The following is a 14,120-nucleotide window of genomic DNA, read 5'->3' on the forward strand; positions in this document are numbered from 1 at the left end:
TTTGTGTTTGAAAATCTTTTGTCTTGTGACCAAGGATTGGGAAAAAAATGGATGCGCTTGCAAAAATAACCAAAACACAGGATGTTGGTTTGTGAAGGAAGAGCGTGATAAAGCGCCTTTACTGGTCGGAATCAACTTTAGCATTAGGGGAGGAGGTTGTGGCCAGGTGGAGTTCCGTAGCCAACCACATCCAAAATGTCCACACGACACGATATATTGTTTCATCGTCATCATGATGTGCGCATGCGCAATAGTCACATCGCAGGACATGCATCTACAAAAGAAGTATGTCTGGAATAAGATAATTTACTCTTTATTTGGGTAATTGCAGGGGTCTGCAAAAGAGACATTTTTGCCAGTAGCTCCACCCAAAAAAATCTGTCTGGAGCCGCAAAATATAGGCTAGGCTATTTGAACCTTTCAATGACGTTTATACAGCCTGTCTATGTAATGGATATAAGATTGTGCACTAAGTTAAATTAATAATACATGTTAAAACTAGTGTCTTTCTAAAATGTTGTATATCCTTTAAAAATGCTAAAAAGCTAGTTATAATTTAATGTTAATTCATGCTGCTAAGGTTAAGTTTAAAAGCATATCGGTAATTGATTGGTTTGGTCTTAAGCTTTTGTTATTGTTTTACACTTCCGGTTTTACGCCAGCAGGGGGAGCGTGTTGTCTGAGCGTCATTCATTACACCATTGAATGAAAGCCAGCAACAAGGTGTTTGTTTCTTTCTTCTTTATTTCTCCCCTTACAGGTAAGAATACTGGTTAAAAGTGAATAAAACCAAGTATAAATGTGTTGTAAGTTTCCGGGAACAAGTTAGTGATATGTTTTCTGTATACAAAGTAATTTCAGTATGTTTATGAAGCAGTTTAAGCATGAATGTGTTTGCCGTGATGCGTGCATGCTAGCTTGAATCACACAGACAGAGAGCAATAGAGACACGTGTAGTGCGTCTACTGAGAGTGTGTTATTTAAGTTGTATCGGTCAGTTGAACAATTACAGTTACATGGTACAGTTTAAAGAAATATCACTCTGCAAGTGTGTATGTGTATAACTACTAAAGCAACTAAGAAAGAGTTAAATGTGTTTACATCAAACAAGCAGTAGATTATACAATATTGAGAAATACTAGCCTGTTATATGACAGATGTAAAGGTATTAAACAGTGCATGTATGTTCATCTAAGTGTATAATATTGTACAATGATAATATGATGTGTTATTGCATATTATTCATTACACCATTGAATGAAAGCCAGCAACAACGTGTTTGTTTCTTTCTTCTTTATTTCTCCCCTTACAGTACGCTGTACAGGGGTGTAACATTTGGAGGCACCGCTGGGATTGTGTGTTGCCTGGGCCAGTGTCTACTCGAGATTGATGTCCCAGAGCATCGTACAGCCCTTTTACATCTACCAGACATCGAGAGCAGGAGGTGAACCGGCTGCAGTGGTATCCCGACACCTGAGAAAAGTGTGCATGCAATCTGAGGTATCACGACATACTAGGAGGGCAACTACCACTCCTCAAAGGTCAAAGGCACTACTTAACCCAGACACCTAAGCTCTTCTGTTGAAAGATGGATTCATCAGAGTTAGAGAAGTTACAGCTTGAAATAATAGGAGGATTGTGTGCAATGTCCAGAGCCATTTTGGTGGAATTACGTGACAATCTCTTCATCGCAGGCCCAGAATTTGAGCATGTCACTGGCATGGGTCGTGCAGCACTCATCACACTCATTTCAAACCACATCCAGAGAGCGGAGTTAGAGAAACTGGAGGACAAAGGTATGTCTGACTTACTCCATCTACAAGACACAATTTCTGAGCTCCAGGTAGCTGAAAAGAAAGATAAATCAGGACAGATAAATGCCCAAGGAACACAATTAACAGAACAACAAAGAGAACGAAATCAAGAAGAGGAAAGGCTAGTGAAAGAAATTGAGGCTCTGCAGCTTCAGTTGACGACAACACAGGGGCACGGGAAAACAGATGATCAAGAAAATATAGATATCAACAACAAGGCTTCTAGCAGAACATCTACACAGAGCGCATCTCACTGTCATCCACCTTGGCATAAAGACTTTAAAATATCTGGTTAAATTGGTGAGCCTGGACAGAAGGAGAGACTCACTTTTTCAAGTTTAGCTCGACAAATCGAACATGGCCTGAGCAAAGGAGTTCCAGAATCTGAGATTGTGGATGCCGTGATAAAAGCAATCTCCCCTGGCATGCAAATTCGTAGCTACCTAGAGGGAAAAGCTAACTTGACCTTACCCACATTAAGACGGATACTTCGTTCTCATTACCAGGAAAAGAGTGCAACCGAACTCTACAAACAGCTGACCTCAGAAGTTCAAGGCATCAAAGAAACTCTGCAGAACTTCCTCATTCGTGCTTTTGACCTCAGACAAAAGATTTTGTTTGCCTCACAAGAAGCAGAGTCAGGCCTCAAATATGACCCAGGTTTAGTACAGAACATGTTTCTTCACACTGTGTTAACTGGGCTACAAAATGATAACATAAAACGTGACCTTCGACCATACCTTGAACAAACTGACATCTCTGATGAACTGTTACTTGAGCGAATGAACACAGCATGTGCTTATGAGACGGAGAGCCAAAATAAAAGGAAGCTGTTGGGACAACAACGTCCTATAAATATTCACTCAGCCCAGTCCAACACTGCTCCTGTTGAAAAGAATGAAAAACCATCAACTCAACAGAACTCAGGTAAAATTCCCTCAACTGTATTGACTCAGCTTGAAGAAATGAGGTCTGAAATGACTTTGCTGAAAGATCTTAAAGTCGAAGTATCCCAGATAAGAGAGTCTATGCAGCAGCCCCAGTACATGTATAGAGATCAGCAGCCTCAAACAAGAGGATTGGATGGCACATCAGCTCAGCAGTTCCCAGGTCATCAGATGCAAGAATTGCCCCAGAGATACTGGTACACGCCTGGCCCCGGACAGAGAGGTGAGACTGCACAGTATCAGCAAAAGTTTGCCCCACAGCGCAGCTTCCCACCACAAAATCAGAGACGTATGAGGAGATGTTTTAGCTGTCAACAGCGGGGAGCTGAGGACTACTGTACACACTGTTTCAGGTGCGGCAGCAGTGAGCATTTCCTGGCTGGTTGTCGAGCTAGAGGACAAAGACATGTTGGAGGTGACCCTTTAAACGGGGAAAGGTCGCTCGCGCGGGACAGGGAGTGACCAGTCATACAGAGAGGTCCCAGCACTGTGCTCACTGTGGGAAAGAAGGTGAAGAGATGAGACTGAAACAATGTGCATCATGTAAAAATGAACTCTACTGTTCTAAGTCATGTCAAGTTAATGGTTGGGCTGTGCACCAAGAAAAATGTGTGCCATTTTCATGTATGACTGTGAACACTCACTCAAAAGGAAGAAAACAAGCAAAAGTGGCTCCTCTGGTAGGAAAAAAATATGTGATCGACTGTTACATTCAACATGAAAGAGTTCAAGCTTTGTGGGACTCAGGTTCCCAAGTAACAATAATGGATGAACAATGGAAACAAGAACACGTACCAGACTTGAGACTGAGAGACATTTCTGAAATTCTGGACAGTGCAGATACTCTTGACATTGTGGCAGCAAATGGTGAGAATATACCATATGCAGGCTGGGTGAAGATTACTTTCAGACTAGCTCCAGGAGAAGCAGTCACCACAGAAGTTATAGTTCCAACACTTGTGATGAAAGGTAACAATCTGTTTCGTCCCATAATTGGCTCTAATGTTATCGATCTCATTATAAACAGTGAATCAAAACAGTCCAGCTCTAACAACAGAGAACGCCTCAGTCACGCAGTGAGGGCAGCATTCCCTGATCTCAAGCCAAACCAAGCAGAAGCCTTTGTACAGCAAGTAAGTGTTGAGCAAAATCATGAATATGTTGTGAAGACAAAAAAAGACAGGATCAACATACCAAAACACATGTCTGTCAAAGTTGAGTGCCATGTAAATGTGTCTGCACCAGATGAAGATACAACACTTATCTTTGAGCCAGATGTGAACCCACGCTGGGCTGAGGGACTTCAATTCTGTGACACGCTTGTAAAAGTGGGAAAAGGTAATAAACCATCTATTACTGTTAGTGTACAGAATCCTACAGACCATGACATAGTGCTGGCAGGAAGGACTGTGATTGGGACTGTGCAGCAGATTCAGGCAGTTTATCCAGCTTCCATGCTAGAGGGTTGCCGCCCTCCACCTCCAGCAACTATGAATCACATCAGAGTTGAAAAGAAACACAGTAATGACAATTTATGGGACCCACCTGTGAATCTGAGCCACCTCAGCGAACCCGAGAAGGAGATAGCTCACCAGATGTTGAGAGAGGAGTCGGCTTCATTCTCAAAAACAGATGATGATATCGGCTGCATAGAGAAACTGCAACTCAGCATATCTCTGAAAGACACTGAACCTGTCGCAAAAACATACCTCTCTGTACCTAAGCCACTTTACAGAGAGATGAAAGATTACTTGCATGACCTCATCGCACAAGGCTGGGTGGAGAAGTCAAACTCACCGTATGCATCACCAGTGGTTTGTGTACGAAAAAAAGATGGAACTCTGCGGCTGTGTATTGACTTCCGTGAAGTGAACAAGAAAACCCTTCCTGATCGCCAACCGATTCCCAGAGTGCAAGACATCATGGATGGCCTAGGTGGAAATTCCTGGTTCTCTCTCTTAGATCAAGGTAAAGCTTACCATCAGGGCTTCATGGCTAAAGAAAGCAGACCTATGACAGCTTTTGTGACACCTTGGGGTCTTTATGAATGGATTCGAATACCCTTTGGTTTGATGAATGCCCCAGCTGCCTTCCAGCGATGTATGGAAGAATGTTTGGAAGGGCTGCGTGATGAGATCTTCATACCATACCTGGATGACACGCTTGTCTTTAGCAAATCATTTGAGGACCATGTTGAGGATGTGAGAACAGTGTTACAGCGACTACGTCAGCATGGGATAAAGTTGAAACCAAGTAAGTGTGAAGTCTTCAAGCGTGAGGTTCGTTATTTAGGACGTATATCTGCAGAGGGCAGCAAAATGGACCCTGCTGATACGCTTGCTGTCAGAGCTTTAAAGGAGAAGAAACCAAAGACTGTGGGAGAGCTGAGAGCTGTCATGGGACTACTGAGCTACAGGGGTGTAACACTAGCAAGCCAAAGACACAATATGAAATGTGCCCTGTCATATAGGTTCACTTTGCTAGTTTTCTGTCTTGTTAATAACGACCCTGGCCTCTTACAAAGTGGTCTTGTATCCTTGTTTTAAGCTTGCCAGTTTGTCATTTTACGACACATAGGCTAACTCAAAGTCTGTCTTCTTGTTTGACATTTTATAAATATGACCACTGATGACTGACTTGTGCTCTTAACTTCTGTAGTTTCTAATACCATACGAACCTGGAAGTGTTTTACAACTTGACAAAGTCAGCTGGTTTAGGTATCATAATATTTTGTTGTAAATCCCCTCGCATAGTTTCGCGCACCTCGCCGTACTTCCGGTGCCAAACTGCGCAGGCGCGTACGATCGCTAACATACGTCATCATTGTGTCAACAGGGTTGAGTAGACACTTTGATGTGTGATGTAACAATCCATAACTCGCTTATAATTAGATTTAGGATTTTCAGATCAAGATTGTGAACAGACAGTCAAATTTATCAGAATAACTATATCCCTTTAACTGAACCCAGAGAAGTCCATCATAGCGAACAGTCATGAAATCAAACAAAAAGAAAGGAAGGAAGGAGAAAACTTTAAAAAGCTCTCAACAGAAAAAGTCTAATCTCAAACAAAGCACAATGGATCCATCTAACATGGAAAAGGAAGCAGCATCTTTATAACGATCAACACAACGCAGGGGATAATTAATATGGACACAACTTCGTCCCTTTGCAATCATTTGGAAATGGATGATGAAGAGGAACACTTTGCTGAGAAAGTAATGCTACTGAAAAATAGCTTTTGTATTATATTCAAGTCATTCTTTGACAGCCTTACTAAGAGGCAAAAAAATGATTTAAGCAGAGGCATATTGGACATGGAGGGGAAGAAGAAGCTGACCAGCATGTATGCAGATGTGCTGAGATTTTCCGTAGAGACAGTCGCTCCACTGTATTTTCATGATATCGTTTGCAACGAGTTGAACTTAGGTTTAGGTCATAGAAGGGCCAGTAAAATCTACAATGAAAAAATGGAACAGAATTTAAAAGGCTCCTTCAGCGAGGCTTTCTGGGAAGTGGTTGGTGCTGACGCATCGATCAGAGTTACTCCCACATTTGCAGAGGCTTTCCTCAATATGTTCACCAATGGCGATGACTCCATTATCTTAAAGGCTATGAAAGATTTAAAACAACCCTTTGTTGTCCATTCTGGTACCTGTGCCAAGTGCCCAAACTGCAGAGCATGCAGAGGGGTGTTCAAAGGTGTCATAAGGACATTGAAAGATGTTCTCAAAAGCCTTTGCAAACAAATTGACACTTCAAGGAGCCACAGAAATGCAGATATCAAAAGTGAAGTCCCAGAGAAGAAGTCAGTCAATTGGCGGAGCAATGAAAAGATCGACACAGAGCAGGGGATAATTAATATGGACACAACTCCGTCCCTTCGCAATCATTTGGAAATGGATGAACTTTATGAGTTTGCTAATACAGAGGAAAGCTTTGTTGAGCAAGAAGCAGAGAAGAAGTCAAAGTGGTGGAGCATCTTCATCAAACAGAAAAAGAATAATGTTCAGCCAACTATTTCTGAAGAACAAGTCATAGTCAAGTCAAATAGGTGGAGCTGGTTTAAGAAACTGAGGATGAATAAAGTGCAGCAAGTTGGAGTCAAGTCAAATAAGGGCAAGAAGAAGGAGGAGAAAAATACTCCATGGCGATTCCTCTGTTGCTGTGACTGCGAAGTCTTGGAATAGCCCCCCCTCTATACCTCACCAACCGTTCATTTTCTCCCCTTTTATCTCCCCCTTTAGCTCCACCCCCTCCCCAAACCTTTCACTTTATCACCTTATTCCCTCAGTTCTATAAAAACTGAAGCTGATAAAGTTGATTGTTGAAATTATAAATAGTGCACAACAACTGCACAACTTATTGAAAAGTAATTAATATTAGACCCTAGCTTTCCCTTTTCTACCTTTTAATCCTTGTCTCTCTTATTTAGGTTTACTCCGGGTGCTCCGGTTCCCCTAACACGAATTCTTAATTCGACTATAAAAAAAAATCCAATTTGAAAAAGAATAAATAAAGTAATTGACTTGAACCAGAAAATGACATGGAAAAAGTGATTATTTGCAAGTTATCTTAGGTTGACTGTTTTTTTCAGAGTTGATCTATGCCACCCACCATTCTGATGTAGGCTACTACACAATGTCTTCTGTTTCTGTCAAAAGAAATCAAAACATTTTAACCCTAACAATATACTGTCTCCCAATTTGGTGTCTTACTACAATTTAACTTTTGTAATGGAACTTTTAATCTTTTCCTGTATATTATATTAATTGAAATGTCTTTGTTGCCATTTAACAGGGGATCCAGCCAGAGTCAGTGGATGAGATGGTGGTTCGGAAACCAAAATTGAAGTTGGTGTCAAATCAGGTGTAAAATCCACCTTGTATGCAGCATATTCAGGTGAGTCAACCATATGAATGTTATTCTAAACATCTAGGATAGGATAGGATAGGATAATACTTTATTGATCCCCAGAGGGGAAATTCGGGCGTTACAGCAGCACAGACAAGAAAGCTCAAATACACATTAAACAGAATAGATGAGATAAATAAAAATAAAAATAAAAAATAAAAACAGGGGGTATATACAGTACAAAAATGAATGTTGAAGTTAACTGGGGGGAATTGAGAATTGAAACAGTATTTGAAGAGAATGACAAGATAAAGTGACAAGTGATGATTAAAGTGACTTGGTATGATAAATAAATGGTATAATATAGTGCAATATGAACAATATAGTGTAATATAATGAAATGTTATATAATATAGACTAGTATAATAATAAATATATAGAATGTACAGTATATATGTATATATATCTATGTATATACGCACACACCTTGAGGATCCTGGGACTGATGTTGTCTGGTCCACTGGCTTTTCTGATGTGGAGTCTGGAGAGTTCTCTTTGTACCTGGCTGGTAGTAAGAGTGAGAGTGGGACAGTGAGCGGGGTGAGGGTGAGGGTGGGCTGTCCTTTGAAGCTGCTGATGAGGAGCTGAGAGAGGGGGGGGAGGTGGTCAGGACCTTGATGGGAGGAAGAGGAAGAGCAGAGTCTCCAGCAGAGGTGTGCAAACAATTGCAGTTGGCAGTTCTATTAAAAACACACAAAATATAACTGATGAATCCTCATATAATCTTGTGTGGTGGGGCCCCTTCCTGACCCGGGTGTGATGTCTGTTGGAGAGAAATTGAAAGACATTTAGCCACAGCTGGGGATCTGTAAGATTCTTCATGGACTTGAGGAACTCACCATGGTGGAGTCCAAATTTGGTCTTGTGCCCTTCGGATCAGTTCTATCATACCAGTGCCCCTTAGAGGCTACTAGGGAAATAATGAAACATCCAAATGCCCCAGAATTCCCTCTGCTGCCTGTTGAAGGCTACAGGTTTCTAGCTGACTTTGAGTTTACTGCTGACTATGAGCAGCATTACCACCTTGAGAGCCTAAAGGTGTCTCACGAACTCTCTGCTGCCATAGAAGCTGAGACCAGGCAACAGTCTGTCAGCCCGCTGTGGGTCTCAGTACGAAAGCCAAGAGTGACTGCCAGCAGGTTCAGGGAGGCATGTCATGTACGTGGTGAGTTCTCAGCAAAAGCCCTGGCAGCGCATATTCTTAAAGGAGCGCCACAGACCCTGGCAATGAAAAGGGGTCTGAAGCAGGAGCCTGACATAATAAAACAGTTTTCTGATTTGTTTAATTTGTCTTCATTGTGCACCCTGATGCACCTCACCTTGGTGTCAGCCCAGATGGCAAAGTTTTTGACCCGACTGAAACTCCACCATTTGGACTGGTGGAAGTGAAATGCTGCAGTACCGATTCTGTTGCTGAGGTTAAGCACCTAACACCAGTCAGAGGTCAGGCCACACTTAAAAAGGGTCATAAATATTACTGGCAGGTTCAGGGCCAACTTGCCATCAGCGGACTGGAGTGGTGTGACTTTGTAACTGACACGCACACACACAGATCTCACAGTTCAGAGGGTCTGGAGGGATGAAGACACCATTCGTTCAATGAGGCAGCAGCTTGACATGTTCTATTACAACATCTATATGGATGTGTTTCTCAAGTCCAAACATTGAGTACTGTATGTGCTATCAATGCAGTTTATGAATTGTTGAGTGAAAAATCATAACCTTGTAAATAAGACTGTTTAATTAATGTTAAATGAAATGTTTACATGTGCCTTTTAATGAATTAAAACTAAAATGTATTTGTGTAACTGACTACAGTTCTGTTTTTTATGCTGCACTAAATAGTTATTCTACTTGACATGCTGTGATCCCATTTTAGATAAAAATGAGGAATATGTGATGTGAGGGTCTGTGTTTACTTCTTTTTTATTCAAATGTTAATCTCTTGACTTTGTAATGTAAATAAGTAACATATCATACACAAAATAATGAACATCACATATATACAATTCATGTGTTAATCTCTTGATTTGTAATGTAAATAACATATAAACAAAATAATATACATTACAGATATACAATTCATGTATACATTACATTTGATTAATTGTCATTAATAACTGGGGAATGTGCTAAATCCAACCAGCTAGACAGGCTTGTCACCTTTGATGTCCAGGGGGCCTTGGTAGTTCGTCAACAGGCAGCAAACTGCCCATAGTTGGTTGATGGAGCCGGCCAAGGAGAGAGGAACAACCCCATCCCAGATATGGTATTCCTTGACACGTCGTATTATCCTCTCCACCAACACTCTCAGGCAGGCAATAGCTTGAGTTTTTCCAGTGTCTGATGTGCTGAGCTGAGGGGCGGTTTTTAGTGGGGGGATGATCAGTGATGCCCCTACCTCTGCCAGCATATCCTCAATTAAAAACCCTTTGTCATTTATTATAAGACATTTGTTTTCTATTGAACCCCGTGAAGTCATGGAGTCTGTGGACAGTGTCAGCTTCACACCAAAAAATTTAAGTATTAGAAAAAATAGTGTTTAAGACTGGCATCTATTATGATGAGCTGCAGCTACCTTGTTCAATATTATTCCTGCAGATGTGGCTAATAACAAAAAAAACACCCTGAACTGTCACATGTAGTTAACTGTACATTTTGTCTTGTCTGAGGCATTAATTGAACACCTTTGTATTTCTCCTATAGACACAGTGTGGATTATTGGTGACTGGTCCGTCGAGGTGCCCAGAGAGCTGCAGAGACAGAGGAAGAAACCTGAGCTTCAACAACATCTGCATTTGTTGGTTCTTCTGGGGTGGATTTCGGTTGCTTCTCTTCAACAGCTCGCTGTGAGGGAGGTCTCCCCCGGATGGCCTGAGTGATGACACCCACAGACTGAGAGCTGAGACGTGTTTTAAGCCTCTTGACAAACCGTTACACCGCGCCCGCCTGTCAAGCTGGTCAGCTACACGCCTTATTGTGAATAACTCTTATCCTTCATCAAATCAAAACTGATGAGTCATCAAAACATTCACCCCCCCGTACAGTGTGTGTCGATCGAGACATGAGCTAATCACACCTATTTGTTTGTTTTGTACCAAGCTGTAAACATGTTAATCTCTGCTATAAAAACAGACTTTTTTTAATGTTTTTCAGATTAAATAAATATTTCTATATAAATGCACTCCTTTATGTCTACTTATGAGTATACATTTCAGATTTGAAATGACAAGACTAAAATGTGCATTAATGCTCAACTCAATAGCTTAGGGAAGGAAGTCTACTTTTACACAACTTTTTATTCTTTTGATAAATACTAATGCAGTTCATTTCTTAAAATGGGATGGAACAGAGTCATTGCAAAATGATGACCTTAAACACAGCCCCATTCTTAAATCAATATACATGGAGAGTAAATAAGATCAATAACTTGTGAATAAAAGCACAGTTAAAAATGATTTAGAAATGTAGTCTTCCCAGATCAATATCACATAATATCAACTTCTCCCATCTAAACTGGACAAAGGGTTTTAAAATGGGAAGAAAATGGTTTGATTGCAAGTTGTTTGGAGGAGATCTATTTTTATTTGAACAGCTGAAGCATGAATACAGTCTTCCAAGGTGCAAACCCTCCTCCTCCTCCTGAAGCTTGTGGAGCTCCTTGATGTACTGCTGTCTTATCTGCTGGCGATCTTCTCTCACCAGAACTTTGACTGTTGAAATGTCATTCTGAAGAAGCTCGAACATGTGACACGGATCCAGGAGAACATGGACTTTTAGTGAGGGGTCTTCAGGATGGCAAAGAAAGAGAGAAAATATCAGTTATTCATTAAATCATTTTTTTTGTTCTCATCTATTTTTCTGTATTCATCTGTGTGTAAGATTACATTTATAAATTCAACAGTGTACTACCCAGACAACAAAGGTCCAGTATTCAGGTAATCAACATCTATTCAAAGTTAAGAAGATAAACCTTATTGTAATCATTCTATTTTCAGCTCTCTCACTCACTCACACAATGATATTCCACATCAAATGATCTCAGATTTTGGGTGAGGAAAAATTAAGCAGCTTATTGTGGATAGTACTTATTCTTAACATGAAACAAATATAACCTGAATTATTTAAATCATTAACAGGTCCCAACTCTCTGTGCTTTAGTACAGAACATACAGTAACTCATTTATTATTAACATGAGCTCAGTACATGGCTGTATTCTTCAAACTATTTCTTATACTTTATATCTATGTGCTTTATATCTTATTTTCATTCCATATTTATATTTTATATTTCTACTGCTATATTCTGTAAATGAGTTCAGTGAAAATTAATATGGTTATTAATATAGTTACACAGTACACATTGCTGCGAGAGCTAAAAGCACTGCTAGGGAGAGTCAGGATGGGATAGGATGTGGGTAATGGAGAGAGAGAAATAGGAGAGGAGGACAACAGCAAACACAGATGCAGAAGCAGGTCAGGTCAGAAAAGCACATTTCCTTAGAAATAGGCCTCATTTCTATTCTTCTGTGCTTTGTAGACAGGACATCAAGCACAGAGGCACTGATCCAGAGTGGCTGAGAATGCCTCAAAGACTTGGCTGTACCACACACAGCATGGTAAGTTACATTTTTACCTGCATAATTTGTTCTATCATGAATAATCTTTTTTTCCCCCCATTTTCTTTCTTATTTCCTTAGCTACTTGTTATTATATGTGATCTTATTGTGTTGTGCATAATTCAATCACAAAAAAAGAATAAATTAACAGGTATATCTGTGGATATTTAGCTAATTTGATCAATGATTGCTTTACTTTTTAGGGATGTTTTGTTGACTGTGCTGCAAATAAGAAAGGCAGGGCAAAGAGAGCTTTTCTTGAGGTCGGAGTGACTGTATACAGAAAAGATTACTTGGAACGGCACGTCACTGAAGCACCACCAGGAGAGCATCAGATGTCAGGCCTCTTGTTTCATCTGGTGGGTTCTGATTTCAACAGCCGTTTTGTAATAACTTCAGTATATTCAAATCCATTTTTAATAACTTTGTCATTTACAGGCATCTCAATGATGGATTCCTCTGAGCCAACTGTTGTTTTAGAGCACGAGGCAATCATTGGTGGGTTCAAGGGCCTTTACTGGCTCATAAAAAAGTAACTGGCCCCCCACACAAACTACCCAAAGCTGTTGAGCCTGGCTGAGCTTCTAGGATGTAACTATTTCAAGAGATTAAAGGTAAAGGTCCCCTAGCCATAATTTCAAATTTAATTCAATCTTAACATTAATGAATACATTTTTTAAATATTTTATATTTTACTTTTCCCAACGTCAGATTGACCAGAGGAATAATTATAGATCTCATCGTATCATTGACGGAATGCTTGAGATCTTAGCAGGAGTCATCGAGGAGCCGACTTCCAGGCTAGCACTGATGTCTCTATGTCCAGACTGCTTCATTTGCATGTCTGCTATAGGACCATTTATTTTGTCTGATTTTAGAATTGCATACATCCTTGGTCCGAATGAACTTTTAATACTAAATACTTGCCTTTGCTTTCTCTCAGATACCTGGATAAAGAGGGACATGTGTTGAGTCAATTCCTGGACTTGGTCTCTATTGACGATGGCAAAGCAGACTCTGTGTTGTGACAGCCATCAAGGATGTAATCTTGAGGAAGGGCCTCCCAACAGAGAAACTCTATGGACTTGGGACTGAGGGGGCAGCCGTGATGACAGGTAAATATTTAATGCCTATGTGAGCTTGTTTTGTCTGTTGTATCCCATGCTTGTCACTCATTGATTTTATATACATTTTGGCGGCGTGTGAATGGGGTCCCTATTCAATGGGGGTGAATAGGGACCACCTTTAAGAACTTCATTTATTTTTCAGAAACAGTGCAAATCGTACTGCAACACTCGGGGCAGCATCGGCTACCCTGGGTGTCAGTGATCTGAAAATAAAGGTAATAGTTATTTGATACCATTGTAGTTATCTTCTGTCTATTCATAACTAATCATTCTGTCCTTTATTGCAACATTTTCAGGAAGTGAAGGATACAAGCTGGCTCTTTCAGCACAGGGTCATCGAGACCCTACTGAGGAACTTGAGTGCATTCCTTGGAGCCTTGGCAGAGGAGGCAGAGATGAGAAGATGTCCAGTGGCAAAGGGACCCTACACATTCTGTGCTACATACAGATAAAGCGGCAGCAGTTTACCTCCAGGCTGATGTTTTGCCCCACCTCGCATGTCTGTCCAAAATCTTTCAAAAAGCAAATGTCAACTTTTTACAAATCAAGGAGCAGGTAAGCTTAATGTGTTTATTATCTATATTATCATCTATTTATTAAAATCTGTTTGATTTCACACATTGAAATGAGGGTTGTTTGCAGGTCTGACCAATACTTAACAGCATCTTTTCTTTTTTATATATAGGTTCCTGTCACAATT

At 40.5% G+C, this 14,120-nt stretch overlaps 2 long non-coding RNA genes across 2 annotated transcripts; both read left to right on the forward strand.

The window, feature by feature from the left end:
• The first annotated feature begins 1,274 nt into the window (after positions 1–1,274).
• LOC110004405 (uncharacterized) lies at positions 1,275–10,790 on the forward strand. The gene is made up of 3 exons (XR_010668925.1): positions 1,275–1,500; positions 7,561–7,662; positions 10,381–10,790. It is a non-coding gene; the product is annotated as an uncharacterized lncRNA (long non-coding RNA).
• Positions 10,791–12,159: 1,369 nt separating this feature from the next.
• LOC136183113 (uncharacterized) lies at positions 12,160–13,767 on the forward strand. Its single transcript, XR_010668928.1, has 4 exons — positions 12,160–12,293; positions 12,497–12,652; positions 12,732–12,907; positions 13,005–13,767. It is a non-coding gene; the product is annotated as an uncharacterized lncRNA (long non-coding RNA).
• Positions 13,768–14,120: the final 353 nt, after the last annotated feature.

This window comes from Labrus bergylta, chromosome 16, assembly GCF_963930695.1.
Source record: "Labrus bergylta chromosome 16, fLabBer1.1, whole genome shotgun sequence".
NCBI classification, from domain to species: domain Eukaryota; kingdom Metazoa; phylum Chordata; class Actinopteri; order Labriformes; family Labridae; genus Labrus; species Labrus bergylta.